The 17,898-nt window shown below is 34.7% G+C and overlaps 1 long non-coding RNA gene across 2 annotated transcripts in view; it reads right to left on the bottom strand.

Annotated features, from left to right (window-relative positions):
* The window catches only part of LOC102155571, a 78,803-nt gene extending 71,407 nt beyond the window's left edge, over positions 1-7,396 (bottom strand). For both annotated transcript variants that reach the window (XR_005366905.1, XR_005366906.1), the window contains exons 1-2: positions 7,334-7,396; positions 5,747-5,854 (exon numbers count right to left, since the gene is read on the bottom strand). This is a non-coding gene — a long non-coding RNA (uncharacterized LOC102155571). The remainder of the gene's footprint in view (positions 1-5,746; positions 5,855-7,333) is intronic.
* Between the last annotated feature and the right edge of the window lie 10,502 nt (positions 7,397-17,898).

Genomic DNA, 17,898 nt, shown 5'->3' with positions numbered 1-17,898 from the left:
AGCTCTAAATAGAGAATTCTCAGCACCCATGCACTCAGATGGTGCCTAATAAATATTTACTGAATAAGGTGTTTAAAGGAGTGACGAGTCTCTATCATTCTAATGGAGTTTTTATTCTATAATCTTCCCTTGGGGGTCAGTCCACCATGCTCTGGGCTTTAAAATGTCGCTTTGAATCAGGGATTGGGATGCTGGCTGGAAAGGAAGAGGAAATGAATTAATTAGTGGGCACCAAAGTTAGAGTCTTTGATGCCTGAAGGACCCTCTTAGAACCCTGAATCTTGAATTGTGACAAAACCTTTCTATCCACGCAAAACCCCATTTGGCAAAATATATGGTTGTACTAGACACTGTTGGTGCCCAGTTAGATGGTTTTCGCTACACTGATGTGTCCATCTCTAGTTGCTAAAATTGTCAGCTGCCAAATATCCACAGACGCACACTTCCCTTGAGAATGGTCCATGCATCCTAGCCGCCTCTCAGAGAGAGGCCTGGGAAGCTAGGTCTTCCTCCCAAAGAAAGGTCTGCAACCAGTACTAACTTGCAAGGAGTGCAAACACTGCCCCTATTTTGCCTGAAAGAGGAACTAGTCTGCAGTGCCTTTCAGGCTCCAGAGTTCTCTGACAGACAGATGTTAGGCTTCAGTTGGACCAGTGATTGTCACATTGTAGTGTGTAACAGAATCCCCTGCCCCGGGCTTGTGAAAACACCGATTACTGGATCCCACACCCAGAGTTTCCGATTCGGTAGATCTGGGCCTGACAATCCGCATTTTAGCAGGTTCTCACATAATACTGATACCGTCAATCTGGGAACCACATCTTGAAAACTGCTGAGCTGGACCCATAGCTTTATCTAGTTCCTCCCCTTGTCTTTACCTGCTTCACTTCCTCTCGCTTTCTCCCCAGAGCACTTTCTCAATGATTCATTAGCATAAGAATCCCTCACTCAGTTTCTACTTTTAAGGAACCTGACCTAATAAATAATCTAGGCTGTAGTAGACCTATGAGACTTTAAAACAATATCTTTTTGCATATGTATGTATATATACGAGATGAAAAGGTTTGGGAAATGGAAAAAATGTGCCACCTAAATTTATGGAGGGTTCATGGGCTCTTTGTACACGTGAAGTCACATTAACAGTCATAGCCAATGTTTCTTTAGCTTAACAGTTCTTCCTGGAATTACTTCTGTGACTCTTGCTCAGCGGGCATCAGCACCAGTGCACTGAAGCATCCGTAGTTGCTAAGGGACGTGAAGCTTAAAGAGAAGTATGGGAAGGAGAGATAGGAGTGAAATCCTCTCTCCCATTTGTGTTAACCCTGTTAGAAGGATCACAAAGCACTGTGAGAGGTGACTCCACATTTCACAGAGCTTATTGAAACTGTTCTTGCAGAAATGAATGTCAGCCCTCTTTTCCTCAAACCTGGAGCTCAATCAGTGCAAGAACATAGAAAAGTCACGGTACTGTTCTCAAACTCAGCCTTCCTTCCTGGGTCATGCTTATTTGACTCTCTCTTTTTAATCCCAGGCTGCGTTTTCACAGGAGTCCTCATTGCTCATGTGAACATATTTCGTAAGGATTCACCCTTATGATTTCTCTAAGTCTCCCTGAGATTCAGACTCGGAACCACTATATAAACTTGGTTTGTTCCAGAAACTGGACTTTATAGCTTCTTCTCTGTAAAGTGTTGCCTTATGAGGATTCTCCTGATTTAAAAAAAATCTAGATAGAAGATAAAGAGAGGGTAAAACTTGTTATGTATATATGTGTGCATGTATATGTGTGTGTGTATATATATACCCAGAATACCATGTATGTGTGTGTGTGTGTGTATCCAGAATACCAGAACCCTTTTCCATTATTTTTTTGGTTGTCAGTACCATGTTTAGTAAGTGAAACATGAATTTTAAAACCCCAAAAGGCAGCTCACTATTTCTTATATGATGACTACATAAGGCTCTGTGTCCACTTCAAGATCCAGTGGCTAATAGCAAATCTCCCACTCCTCATATGGCAAGAACTCTTAGAAATTACTGCCTTATATTAAAGAGAGGCACAAAGCAGCAGAAATGTAATTTGGGCTCAAATGGAGTATGGAGTATGGAGGAACTCTTAATATCAAAAAAAATAAATAAATAAAAAAATAAAATAAAAAAAAATAAAAAAAAAAAATAAAAAAATAAAAGAAAAAAAGAAAAAGAAAAGAAAAGAAAAGAAAAAAAAGGTAAATCCCTGCAACATTAGTGTGTTTTTGTTCGGTTGTTCAGTTGTTTTTTTTGTTTTTGTTTTTAACTTTTTGCGACTTACTATAAACTTTCCTCTGGACAAACATTTAGGAGCCAGCATAACATCAATTAATTTCCAAATTAATTAATATATATTTGGTTGCACAACTTTCAAAGCTGAAAACCACTTCTCCTGGGGGGAAAGCACATGTTCTCATGCCATTCTAAGAGATCCACTGAAATCACTAAAATATACTTGTTACCAGAGAAAAGGGGCCTTGGTATAACTCAGAATTTGATTACATATAATTTTGTTTCCAACATTCTTAAACCTGAGCCAGGATTGGAAGACCTAACCATTCTGTGACATTTGAAGGCTCTAATCAGGTGACAAAGAGACTCACCCTTCTGAACAACTTGCTATATAAATGAGAATAATTTCACTACTTGTGACATTTAGCAAGTTTTTGTGTCTTAACCACCAGCAGTTTTCTTGCCCTTATTTAAAAGTAATTTGTGGTTATATACTCCGTTTATATAGTGAATATGATACCCCATAATAGTTGAATATTCCTTCACATAGATTATAAAGATCCATAATTTAGGGTTTGGAGGAGTGATGTTAGGTTGTCATGGAGTAATTTATAAAGTAAAAGTAAATATTTAATGAAATATTATATTGACAAATAAGTCTTTTTCCATGTTTCAGAGAGTTTGTGAAAACCTCAGTGTCTCCCAACAAAGTACATGAACACAAGAATGTGACTTTGAATCTTCACCCTCTCCAACTCTTTAGGTGTTAAGTCTAAGTCTAAACCATGCTGGAGTTGTTACCTTGTTTATTTTGTCTTTCAGAGGCTGGTTTAAAGGAGCCAGTCTTTATTTAATTGAAATAAATTCTAAATTTAGTTTCTGTATAAACTTCTAACAGATTATGATGTGCTACTCCCTAGGATCTACTCAAGAAGAAACAGGATTAAATTATGAAAAGTATGAGGAAATAATTTAAAATGTCAACTTAGTTCTAGTTGCTTTGGGAAGTATTTTGATGTTTCAGCTTACTGGTTCAGTGAAAATATATTTGATGTTCATCATTACTGTTCATAAGCACAGTGCAGGGAAACATGAATTGTCCCTTTTATAGAATGGGATCAAGGAATAAGATCTCTGGGCTGGGCAGGTGGTATCGAGACATTATTATTTCATGGCATGCAATAAGCCTAGTCTGAATTTCACCAAATGTGGCAAAATCTACTCCCTAAATTTGGAAACTAGCTTAATTTGCTTAATTTCATTTCAGATGTGTTGTTATATAAGGTAATGTGACAAAGACCTTTTTTTTTTTTTTTTTTGACAAAGACTTTTTATTACTTCTCTTCTCCAATGAATTTATAAATAAGTGGATTTAGGAAATCTCCCAAGTCCATGAAAGACCCTTCAAATAGTTTACTCCTAGAATTTGCAAGTATAATAAGCAGAGTTCTCACCACAAAACTTGAAAGCGCAATCGTTTTTTAGATAGGATTCTATACAAATTAGTGAACAATTGTTTGTATCAAAGAAAATGGGAGTCAAACCAAACATTGACTTGCTGCTACTAGTTGGTCACATTGTTATTCTTTAAATAAGCCCAACTGTGATGATACTCCTTTATGTAGTGGATCCAGATTATTTAGAGGGACTTCACTAGTATCATACTGAACATGACTTAGGGGCACCTGGGTGGCTCGGTGGTTGAGTGTCTGCCTTTGGCTCAGGGCGTGATCCAGAGGTCCTGGGATTGAGTCCCACATCAGGTTCCCTGTGAGGAGCCTGCTTCTCCCTCTGCCTATGTCTCTGCCTCTCTCTCTGTGTCTCTCATGAATAAATAAATAAAACCCGTTTAAAAAAATGAAATAATAACAATCAATGCTATTCAATAATGCCTATCTTTTAGACTCATAGTTAATGAAATGGAACATAATGAGCTTGTCAAAAAAAAGAAAGCACTTCCTTTTTTAAAATAGTCTAAAACTCTAAACTACTATTTAGAATGTTAATTTTCAAGCCATATGTAATGCCCAAAATAACTAATTGTGAATCTGATGACTTTATAATGTAGCTCATAACTTTGTTATTTTAGGAGATATTTAAATATTTTAAAGATAACAAATGTATCATCCTTCTGAAAAGACTGTAATTTTATAAATAGAAGTATATATTTCATTTAATTCTAAAGACAGGCTATGATTGATAAAAACAAATATCAATGACACATATTATTTCCTATCATTGTACTACTTATTTCCTTAGAGATTATAAAACTGAATAGTTAAAGATGAAAAATAAATCATACAATTATTTCAAGGATAGTGATTCTATTTCTTTCTGAGAAACATGTAAAATATTTCCATACCTCTGCAAAATGTTAAAAAATCATGTATTAAATATTGATCATGCATCAAGGACTGATACAGGGATAAAATTCATGGTCTTTACTTTCAGGGAGTTTTCAGTTTAGTAAAAAAGGAATAAAATAGACTTAAAATGGAAAAAGCTAATGAATAAAAGAGAGTAATACAATGACATACAGAAGCAAAAACCATTAGAGATTTTCTGGTAAATTTAAAGAATGCTTTACAAAGGAAGTGAATGGTATTTGTGCTTAGAAAGGCAGTATGCTTTATAAACTTGGATTATGGTTCTTGGCCACTGAGGTTAGAGTTACAGCTTTGCTACTTATAAGCTGTGTGATGAGCCAAATAACAAGTAACAATCTTTCTGTCACTCAGGAACTGAGATGAGAGTAATAGCACCTTTTTCAGGGTTTTGTGGGATTTAATGCATCTAAACACATAAAATACTTAGGAGTGTGATTGACACATAATATTGTTTATGTAATTAATAATATTTGAAGGATGAGGAAGTTTGTTGTGGGGATAAACATGGGGAGAATACCCCCAAACAAAATCAGCAGTACCGACAAAGGTAAGGAGTTAAGACGTTTCCTAATCCATGAAGGATCCTTCATCCATAGAGTAGTTTGAGGATTTTATCCTAAGGGTATATGTGTCCAGGAATCACTGAACAATTTTCTGGCATGTTAAGAAGCTTTTCTTGGGACCACTTTGAAGTGAAAATTGGGGGATGTTGAGATTTTAGTTGGAGAGACCAGTTTGTAAACTGTTGTGATAGATAGCACAGAGGTGCTATCTCTGTAAGGGGGTAATGATGAAAAATTAAAGGTAAAAGGGAGATTTTGTAGGCAGAATAAAGTAAACATGATGACTCTTCAGAACTAGGAGTAAAGGAAAAAATAAGAATATAGGAAATATTTATTTCCTGTCTATTTTTATTTTAAAGGCATAAGTAGAAAACTAGGATGAAATTTTAATTACCAATAAAACAATGAGAAAGGATGGAACTGTGACTCATAAAGCTTTAAAAAAATATTTGAAAGAAAGCACATTAGCTTGCCCAGGCTGCTGTAACAAAATACCACAGCTGAATGGTTTAACACAGAAACTTATTTACTTACAGTTTTGGAAGCTGAAAGTCCAAGATCAAAGTTCTGGACAATTTGGTTTCTGTTGAGAACACTTCTCCTGGCTTGCAGATGGCTGGCTGCCTTCTCAGTGTGTCCTCACTTTGCAGAGAGAGGGGGGGAGTTCTGATGTCTCTAATTGTAAGGGCATGAGCCCTTTCAGATTGTAGCCCTACTTTATGACCTCATCTAACCTTTACCACCTCCTCACAGGCCCTTTCCCCAAAAACAATGATATTGGAAGTTAGCATTGGAAGTTAGAACTTCAACATAAAAATTTTGTGGAGACCAGTTCAATCTAGCAGAAGGGCTGACTGAATTACCTTTTTAAACTTAAAGTTTCTTTTTTTAGTAGTTATTGTTTAGAAAAGAGAGTATACTGGATGGAAACTTCATCCTGGAATAAAATTTGAATTATGTAACTTAATATTTTGTACATATAGTTTATTCACTTACATGAGTTCAATCATGTAAATTGAAAAATTGTACAACTTAATCATTTTGTACAATTGGGACATTGAAAAGAATGAGAGTTTAAAATGTTTCTTTGTAAATTCAAAAACTTTTAAGCTAGATGAAGAGAAAGAATTTGTGAGTAAAATGTTTCTTTGTAAATTCGAAAACTTTTAAGCTAGACGCAGAGAAAGAATTTGTGAGTAAATGCCATAATTGATAAATTTAAGGCATTTTGAATTGGAAAGGACGATTGGATGCATCAATTTAAATTAATACTGTCTGCCACTTTACAAAAGGAGGAAGGGAAGCACAGAGACATTAGATCATGATCTAATCACATAGTCAATGGTAGCATTAGAACCAGCCCTAAAACCAGAATTCCTTTTCTCCTAGTCAAGTGTTCTGGCCAGCACATGTCATGAAGCTCTAGCTAAATTATGGGTATTTTGATATGAAATCTCTATTTCTTGCTAATCGAGCATTGCAAATACTACCCAAAATATTTATTTTAAATGCTCTTTCAACCACATTTCATCTGCTGTTTGAATGTTTTGAAAACAAATAAAATCATTATGATGTTGATTTAATTACTTCTTTTAATGTCATTATCAGGGGATTCTACATTTCTATTATAAAGGGAGATATTAGGTTTTCTCCACTGATAAAATTGATATTAATATGGATCATATTTATAGACTTTGGGAAATAACAAAATATGCTGCTTCTTGTTTTCATCTATCATGGAACTAAAATCAAGCTTATGCTTTATGTAGTTCCTACAGTTGCTGACACAACCCATTGGGAGTTAGTGTTCCCAATAAAGAGTCCACAGAGGTAGTCCTCTGTCATTCATGGCCTTCTTTCTTGAGCAATCCTGCAGCTAGAATTAGTCAACTCTTCCCCCACCCCCCCCCTTTGGAGACAGGAAAGATGAAAAGGCATTTATGTTTTGAACTCAGAACCATTTTAACCTGGCAACGTTGAATTTTTCATTTTCCCTGTCAAATATAAATGAAAAAAAAGATGAAATTCATAATTTATATCGAATATTATACAAGCTTATGGAAATGAAAGCAGGGCATAAGCACTTCTATTAAATATATATTTTAAATTGCTTAAACTTACCAGATGTCAGAACAAATGTCAGAGGCCCATCAGAAGCCAGGGACTCTCACTGGCTTTGAAGAGTTGATTGTTTATCATCTCCTCTCAACACCTCTGTTCCCAATTGCACTTTTGCTGATGTCACAGTGGCACCTTGAGATTGGCCATAGTGGGAGTACTTAGGCCATGGACATTGAAAAATGCTACAAATCAGGATTGTACTATTATTATTATTTACTGTTATTGTTGTTATTATTATTTCACTTTTTTAGAGAGCTGGTTTATCAGCACATCACTGCCCCTAATCCATAGTACCCGGTACAATACTGCACAAACTCTTTCTCAGCTTGACAATGAGCTCAGAATTCTGTTACTTAACGTATGTATTAAATAAATAAAAGAGAGATGTTTCATCAATTTCTAATGCTATGATAGAAACCAGGGTTGTGGAGACTTCACTCTGAGACTTAGCAAACAGTACCAAAATTCTTATCTTATTCTACCTTCTGTAGTCATCCACTTTATTGGAATAAAAGAGCGACTAAGGAGGATAGAAGAACATTTGAATTTTACTTTTGCTTTATTTAAAGAAGAAATTTTTAAGGAGGATTTATTTATACCTATTATGTCCATAATAAGAATAATACCCAATATTTGTAGGCAGCTTTGTTCTCTACAATAGCTAAGATAAACTTTCCCTGCTCCCAGAGCAGCCTTGTTAGGCAGATATTACTGTTCCTATTTCATATATGAATATATAGAGACTTATAAAATGATATACAACATCAAATTCAGAATTTTGTTTTAAGATTTGTTTGTTTATTTGAAAGGGTGGGGCAGAGGGAGATAGAGAGAGAGAGAGAGAGAATCCTCAGGCAGACTCCCCACCCTGAGCAGAGAATCTTACTTGGGCTCCGTCCCAGGACTCTGAGATCATGACCCAATCCGAAATCAAGAGCTGGATGCTCAACAGACTGAGCCATCCAGGGGCCCCAACAAATTTAGAATTTCTATCTCTATCTCCAGTGTTTTTTCCACTATCCCAATCATTAATTACATACATTATGTAAACTATGTTATTCTGGGTATACAGAGAGATAGTCAAATTCTTACGAGTAACTGACACTCTCTTTCCCATTGAACAATATTGTGACAGAGTAAAACAAAATACAGAAAATAAGCAGACTTTCCCCAAGAGTCCACATCAGAGTAAAATTTGCTGTTCCTAAAATTTCATAAAGTATTGGCATATTCAGACCATAGCCCAAATGTGTGTGCTTATGTGTGCGCGAACATGTGTTTGTGTCTGTGTAGGGGCTGGCATATAGGCATTACTTGGACATGTTAGAAATAGGACTTATAGTTTCTTCTTCATTTCTACATTGATGAAATATTTCAGATTTTTAATCTGTTTTGAGACAAATTTCAAAACTCAACTGATACTCTGTGTTCTGCCATGAAGGACATATTCCTCTTATACTCCTTCTTGACTCTCTTGTATGTTATTTTACAGACTAGCCTATTATGATCAAAGGTTTGCATTCCTTGAGAATTCACCCAAAAAGAAATAGCAGAAGAAAGAAAGAAAGAAAGAAAGAAAGAAAGAAGAAAGAAAGAAAGAAAATCAAATAAAGTTATCAAAATTTAAAAAAATTCATTAAATATTTTCACAATAAAAACACCTGTGAATCTATAGTCTCTATGGTAGAGAATAATTCTTGCCATTGTACAGTTACCAAAACAATTTAAACTGGGTATTATGACCCTGGAAATTCTTAGAACATGAAAAAGAATCTTCGGGAAAATAAAACCTTCAGCATTCAGAAAATTTCCAGCATACTTGATAGTAAAAGACATGGATATTAAAAATGTATAATATTCCCAACTATCTATTATGATGATTTACACCATAATTTAAGATTAGGCCATTAATGACTTCAGGGATTACTTGGTCCTTCATCCACATTTGTACGTAAGAATACTGAGGCCAGGGATGGTTGAAAGTCACAAAGTTTAGTTACTTAAGTGGGGCTCCATTCTTCCTTAATTCAGTGTTCCTTCTTCATTACTGAATGTGGCAAGACTAACATATTCATGATGTATCTGATATAAGAAATATAGATAAATTGATTACTCAGTGTCACTTAGTCAAGTATTTTCTCAAGCCAAGAAGAGACTCCTCAAGTGAGTATGTTTTCTGGAACTACAAAGAAATTTTAAAGACACATAGGGCTGCTAATCAGAAAATCTGAATTTGGTCTTGGCCTTTCTACTCATAAGCTAGGTTCTGAGTCTTTTGAACAGCTTTGAGAATTGTGAGAGTCTAATAAGAAAACGTATATGATGTTGGAAAATTGTTAAGTGCTACCTAGACAAAGCATTATGATTACTTTAAAATGTTAGATACTGGATAAACTTTAACACCTACAAAAATGCTTGCTAGAAGTGGGCTCCAGAAACTTTTCATTAAGAGTAGGAAGCCAGTACTTACCCTCCTTTTCGATTTTTAGACAAGCAATGAATTATTATTGGGAAACCAAATATCAGTCCAAATGAGCTGATGAGTAGGAGGCTAGTATTTTTTTTTTTTTTGGGAGGGGGGGACTTTTGTCTTTAGTATATAGATATGTAACTATCACATTTATCTAAATCCTGCATTTAGTTACCATTTATAAAATAAGTGCTGCCACTGCTGCTGCTGTTTTAATCAATTTTTTTTAAAGAATCTTGTAAATGAAGATGGATAATTCTAGGTCCCCAGTTTGAGTTTCCCAGGTGTTTGTTCCCATTCTATTTAGAATTCAAAGATCTTAAACTGGGATCTAGGATTTCTTGGTCCAAGACACATGCAGCACTGTTTTCTCCCCAGTCCTGTTTGATGGTGTGGGACCTGTTAGGAACATATGCTTTCTATATTTGATTTATCTGATTGAGTTCTGACATCACTGGTGCATGGATCCTGAGTAGCCCAACCAGCTAATGGATGTGTGTCAAGTCAATTGGCAAAGAGCAAGGAGAACCAGATCTTAGACCATGCAAATATCATGTCTTCCAATGGATCCTAATATCATAATGTGCCCTTGTCCATTGTTCAAAGTGACCTCTCCCATTCCTCTTTCCTTCACATGCTTATTCCATTGTACTGTTACCTTGAATACATATGTAGCAGAGTTGTGGTTTCTCTAGCAACTAATCTAAGGAGAATGCAGCTTGTATCCTCAGTATCTAGTTAAGGAAATATTTAAAAAGGAGACAGGATAATCTAGGGATTAAGAGCACAGACCTGGGAATTAAGATCCCTTAAACTGGGGTGCTTCCTGGGTGCCTCAGTGGGTTAAGCAGCTACCTTGTCCTGGGATCGAGCCCCAGGTAGGGCTCCCTGTTCAGCAGGGTGTCTGCCCCTCCCTCTTTCTCTGTCCCTCCCTCTTCCTCTGCCTCTCCCTCTTCTTTTGCCCCTCCCCACTGCTTGCCAGTGCACTTTCTCTCAAATAAATAAAATTAAAAAAAAAAAAAAACCCTTAAACTTTGTTACTCTACTTTGAGGCAGCTAGGGTGAAGGGGGTCTCTGAGAAGAGTAGTGATTTAACCTCTCCTTGTCTTGGTTTCCTCATGTGTAAAGTATGATTAATAATAGTCCCTACCAAGTTAGGTAATAATGAGTGCAAATCTCTTTTTATAAAGTAAAAACATCTAAACAATGTTCTGCACAATGTCATTTTGAAGCCTTTTAGATTTGACATAGTATATTAGGAAAAATTCTAGTCAAATTGCTAATTTGTACATTTTTCAATTTATGAAATTGTGAAGATAAGGTTTGGAAAATAACTTTGTACTATGAATGGCATATTTATTAATATTTAGGCATGTTTAGTTTTTTCTCCTTACGAGGTAATGTCCTTGAAAAGCACCTCCTGTAAATATGTGCTAGGAAGCTTGGTTTCTAGACTAAAGTAATTTACACAATGATACATCTTACTTAATATGTCTGTGTGCTGCTTACTGAAAATCTATACAATTATTAAAGTGATGAAATGCTTTAGTCATACTGTAGTTACCTTAGCAACTTGTTGCGATGTGGATTGTAAACAACCGCCTATTTTATATTCTGAACCAACTTAAAAAAAAATTGATCATGCCATATAGACTCCTTTAAAAGGACTTAAAGAACCCATATTTGGCATTTTAGCTCATTTAGCAATATTAATTTAGCTGTAACATTCTGTAATTATGGTAATTCTATAGCTACCTTATCTAAAAATAATGTTCTTACCTCAATTACTTTTTAAAAATAAACTATTATATATTCATTTATTGAAACGAATAATACTTAGCATTCTACTCTCCAAAAGGCACTGCTCTAAGAAAAATGAATAAAGTGGTAACAAATCCCTACCTTCTTGAGTTTAGATTCCATTGGGGAAGATAGACCAAAAATGTGCCAAATACATGTTAAAAAAATAAAACAAGATAAAAATCACAGGCTTGGAAGTTGATTATGCAGGAAGGTTTACAAGGGAATGCAAGAAGTTTTATATAGAGAGAGAACTGGAAGGGCTTCTCTGGAGAGGTAATATTTGAATGAGGTGAGCAGGTCATGAGAAACTCCTGGGGGAAATTACCCCAGAAAGAGGAATAAAAACCTTACAAGATCAGGAACAGAATGAAGGCTAGGATAACTAGAGGCTAGTATAAGCTGACTAGATATGGCATAATCTGGTGTAGTTTCCAAAATTTGCTCTAGTTGTTTGCAGAAGGGATGGAGCAGAGTGGGAGCAGTGAAGGAAGGAAATCCAAGTGTGAACACTTGAGAACATTTAGGAAGAAACTGCTGGAATCTACAGAGAAATGTTGGCAACATACTCCATAACAAAAAATATAGTCATCAGCCTTTTTCAAGGTATATTTTTGAAAGCAGAATTCACAGGTCTTGAGGCCTTCCTTAAATCTAGGAACACGGGATATCTGATCTTTACAAATGGCAGTGGGCAGTGCTTCCTGGAGCAAATATCATCAATTTGAGTGTTGACATTGACTTCAAATGTCATGTCGCCCAATTTCTCAGCATCCTACCTGCAGGTAGTTAGTTATTCAATCTTTTGAATATAATTGTAAGAATATCTTTTATTTTTCTTACATTAAGGCTGAAATTCGTTACCTGGTTCTTGTCCCTTGGAAACAGGGAATGGAACAAATTTACTACTTCTTTACAAACATTCTACATTACAAACATACTACTTCTTTACAAACATTATTTCTTCTACAGTGCTATATTCTTTGGCCAGGGTTTTTTTTTTTTTTTTTTTTAAAGGTATTCTGTGGAACACTGTGGTCATATAATTTGGGAAAATGCTGCATTTTATGAACTTCTCCTAAAAAAGTCACCAGTCACCTTAGCAAAATTTGAGATGTCCTTCTGTAAAGAAACTTTTTCTGTTTTGATTAACTCTACCTTCCTAAAGTATTTTCTACCATGGAACACTTAGATTCTTCTTCTTTTTTTTTTTTTTTTTTTGACGTGAGACTTGTTCATATTTTAGGAAACAGTGTATGTGTCATATTCTTTGTAATTGACAATATACATCTAAAAATGTGGCAGATAATTTAAGAAAACAATTCTGATGTGGTCTCAGTAGCAGCTTTTTTGTTTTTTGTTTTTTGTTTTTTTTGGAAGAGTTTACTTATTTATTTTGGAGAGAGAGCGCAGGAGCAGGGGTGGGGAAGGGGCAGAAGGAGAAGTGGACTCCCTGAAGAGCCAGATCTGATTGTGGGGATGGATCCCAGAAACCTGGTATCATGACATGAGCCGAAATCATGAGTTGGATGTTTAACCGACTGTGCCACCCAGGCGCCCCTAGCAGCTTTTTCTTTGTGGCTTTTACTTCATGTAAACCTGAATCCATGTTCCTTTTGAAGCAGCTGAAGACTATGTTAAATGTGTTGTAACCACATTGCATCATCAGTCAGGATAAACACAGATGTCCCCTCCAGTGAAAAGTTGCCAGAGCATTTCTTCCCTATGTAGCTGATGTTTTTAGCATACAGGCTGGACCTAGAATTCTCGTTGGATTTCAACAGGAATGAAGATGTGACCAAATATCTCTCATTCTGGATTCTAGGGTTTTTTTTTTTTTGGCAATGTCTTTTGTGCCATCTATCTCCTTTACATGTTCTATGTTATCCACACTCCTTATATACTTCGGTCCTGGGAAATGAATAGAATTTGAGCTTAAAAAAAAAAAAAAGACAGAAATTAAGTCAGTTGACTACAGCTCTCTCCTGAGCTTCATACTGGGTTGTTAACAACAACAACAAAAAACTGAACATGGTTACACTACCAGTTTTGAATCCAGACAAAATTTAGCTATTTTATCCAAACTGAGGTCATTGGGATTGCTTTTATCAAAATAAAATATACCTTTATTATGTTTTAACCTGACATACCAGCCTCTCTCTTATTTAAAAAATATGTTCACTCAATATAAGACAATATATGTAGATTTTTCATGCTCCCTATACTCTTCTAAATTTTCTTATAAATAATTTGGTTAAAAAAGTACCTTTTTTCTATGACCATAACCTCACTCAGCCAACTGTATTTTTCAGGATTCATCCTTGCTGCCTTTTAGCAAAGCAAAACATTTGCTAGTTTCCCTTTTTAATCGGTCTCACGTCCTCTATGATTTCTCAGAGTTTTCTAAGGGTAGCCCTGAAGTCACATTTACAAGTACTTTGATAATGTAATTCTATGAACTCACCATTTAAATCCCTTTACAACTGAAGCTGGTATTCTGCAAGTTGCTATACTGGTGATGGAAGGGATATGCACAGCTAAGCAGAAGCGGAAAGGCAATTAGAAGTGAGTCATAATTAAATGATTGCAAGATGAGAACAAAAGATGGACACTTTAAAGAAAGAAGAAACTGATTAATTTAAGTGTTCAGATTTTCACAGCATCAATTATGAACAAAATAGGCATATCTCATATAAACTCCACTAAGGTTTGAGAAAACTCTGCATACAAAATACTCTGCCTCTGCCAAACTGTAAGATCACCAGCAGCACATCAACTATATTATTTTTAGGCCCTGCCATTTTCCTGACCTAACACATGCAGAATAAACAATGAAAGAGTAAGAAATTATAAAGTATGGCATTTGAAAGGAGGTCTTCCCAGTCTGAATGGTATTAGAAACCATTAGATTTACCAATTCATAAATCACTGTATATAAATGAACATTAGTGACCCAAATCATGGCATATAAGGCTCTTCTAATCATGTGTAGCTCTGACCCTTCTTATTAGTATAGGTTAGTGACATGATTAGATAAAATAGAGTTTTGATCATGAGCAAGTATTTCCATTAATATGAATAAATAAAAAATGTCAGCACTTTATATATTAGAATACTAGAATGCTAAAGACAAGTCTAATATAAAATACCAGGTACACATCCATTTAGTATGTCAGGGAGTTATTTAAACATTCACCAAGCACCTACTAAGTGCCAATGATTTTTCTAGGAAGTGGAGAAACAAATACAAATGCCCTTTTATCTCCACCCTCACAGAATTCAATAGGCAATCTGTCTAGGAGTCCAACACCCAAACAAGTACATTATAATAGTAAACAGTAAGGATAACAAGAGATGCATGCATAAGATATAGAGACAGCATTGATGGAAGATTGGAAGATGACTAACTTTATCAAGAAAGGCAGGAATATTGTATGAAAGAATATGCTGCATCTGCATTCCTATAGGGATGCATATTCTTTCAAACAACATAGAGCAAGAACTTCTTTTTCATAGTGGTTTTAAAATAGAGAAATGATACTACAGGTTATTATAGTTAAAATTAAAGAAGAATGGGAAAAATTAATTCCTTAACAAATTGAGAAGTAATCCTTAAGATAAATGAACCACACATCATAAAACCAGATAAATTAGTGTCTGCTAATCGTGAATTTTCATTTAAGAGCATGGGAGCTGTTACAGATTTCTCTTTCCTATTTAATGTTTTTCTCAAAATGTATTTACTCTTATTGATATCTATTATAAATTCATTCCTGAAACTTTAAGATATCGAATAAAGAAAATAAATACAAATTATAGTACCATCTGGATGAGGAAGCTTGAAATTTTATGAGAAGATGAGTTTTCTGATTATCTAGGTAAGTATGAAACCAATGGTAGATAAGAAGAAAGAGAAAGAAATCTTAGGTGTGCAAAGTACAGATGTGGGTAACAGGAAGGAGGGTGTCTTGAAATGTACAAAGGACTGAAAGTTTTGTGAGTAGAATTCTGGTAAATTCTTTCAAATTAGTTCTCAAAAGACCTAAAGATTTAATGGCCCAGGGAGAAATAGTTAAGTAGAAGTTACATTTCCAAGTCCAAATGTAAACCCCAAAGATTTCCTTTCTAATGCTATGGTTAAGTTAAATGGCACAAAACCATCAATGTTGTTTCCAAATATTACTGTATGCAGTTGCTGTATTTCAGGGGACATAATTATCCATAACAAGCAGTAATGGAAGCAATGTTCTATTATAGAAGCAATAAACATGTATCCTCTCTGAAAATATTTTATTTGGGGCAAAACTATCTTTGTACAAGTTAGAGTAACCGTGGTAACATTCTTAAACTACGGATCCAATCATAGAAATTTTTAGTATTTATACGTGTTTCCTGCCTGAGTTGGCAGCCAGTAATGATTGATTTCTATTTATTATAGCACTAATCTATCTTTGATCATCTCTCAGCTAAATAAAACATACAATGTCATGATATTTGATGTGGCTTTTTTTTTTAAGACTGCTAAAGCAGATTAAATGTCCCATTCATAAGAGGCATAATGAATTTAGTGGTTTAGTTCCTTTTTAACAAAGCTTTCATAATTTTATCAAGGACATTTCAGGGTAACAAAAATTGAAGAAGAGTAAAGTTACAGGTGAAACTTAACAAGTGAGGAGGACTTTTTTGAGCTGACAAAACAACAACAACAAAAAACAGATCTAAGAATATATAAAGAACTACAGATCAATAAGAGGAGTACAAACAACCCACTAAAAAAATGAGCAATGGATATAACTAGGCATTTCACAGAAAAAGAAATACTAATACTAACACACATCTAGAGATGATGAGAATCATAACTGATCACAGAAATGAAATAAATTTTCATACAAAAGTATCATTATAGATCATTTTGATTGGCAAAAATGAAAGTCTGACATACCTCATATTGGAGATGCTGTATATCCACATGATATCTTGTATATTGCTGCTACAAATGTAAATTTGTGCAAACATTTTGGAAATGAATTCAGTATCCCCTTATATTGTTGAGCAAGCCTATCCTCTTTGATTCAACAATCCACTTGTGTAACTACAGCAGGGGATACATACAAGAATGTTCATAGAATTATTCACAATAGCAAAAATACAGAAATCACCTAAATGTCCATCATGGGAAAGTAGATAAATTGTGGTACATTCATATAAAACCGCAATCAAAAGAAATGAACTACAGCCAGACTGCAATATATATAATATTAGTCCCCAAAATTTAAACACAGTTTTCCATAAAATTAAACAAATAGATTAAATTATCTTTAGAATAAATAGATATAGGAAAATGAATAACAAGGAAAGTGAATGATGAATATAAGACTTAATATGATATTGGGGAAGGTGAGGGAGGATAGGTTGGTTAAAGGATGGGAGGACACATTCCTAGAGTTAAATTATTTGTAAGATCCCAACTTTTTTTTATAGGTAATGGATTTATGGTTGTCTATTACATTCTTAGAGAAAAAAAGCTATGTAATTACACTGTTTTAAAGGTAGACCTTTTTTAGAACAATGATAAGGTATGTCATGAGCCAAGGATTAATATTAATAAAATTTTAAAAATAATATTAATACAACTATATGAAACTGTGGTCTTATGTAGGTACAAATATACAGTAGTGAAAATACATGGTACTGTGCTGAATATTCTAGACCAACCAAATAAATTTATCTGTTAAATTTCTGCTGTCTACCTGATTTTCCTCTTTTTTGATTGTCCTTTTGGATAAGTAGAGTACAGTATAATTTTGCTTAAGAATTGCAGTTAATTCATTCCTGGATCACTTAGATTATTCTGTATTTCATATAGTCAATCATTAATCTCTCTCACACATCCCATAACCAATTCTTATTTTTTATTTTTTCTAGAGAGAGAGAGCATGAACCAGCAGGGAGCAGAGGCAGAGAATCATGGGATTTTATCTCATGACCCTGCAATCATGGCCTGAGCTGAAATCAAGAGTTGGTCACTTTACTGACAGAGCCACCCAGTACCTCCCTCTCATAACCAATTCTTGATGAAAATTATCTGAGTACTGTTAGACCAAGTTGTCCTATTATAATTATTGTGGAGGAAGCAAAGAGCATATCATAATCTCTTTAGTAATAAGGTCACCTGCCATTTAAAACTTTGTGAATTATGTTTTCATTCAACAATTTGAAGTATAGTGAGAAACAAAGGAAAATAAGTGGTCTCTAGGATACTGTTGATCAACTTGACCATGAAGCTAAAACAAGT

This window comes from Canis lupus, chromosome 11 (assembly GCF_011100685.1).
Source record: "Canis lupus familiaris isolate Mischka breed German Shepherd chromosome 11, alternate assembly UU_Cfam_GSD_1.0, whole genome shotgun sequence".
Lineage (NCBI taxonomy): Eukaryota > Metazoa > Chordata > Mammalia > Carnivora > Canidae > Canis > Canis lupus.
This window is presented reverse-complemented; position numbering and strand designations above follow the sequence as displayed.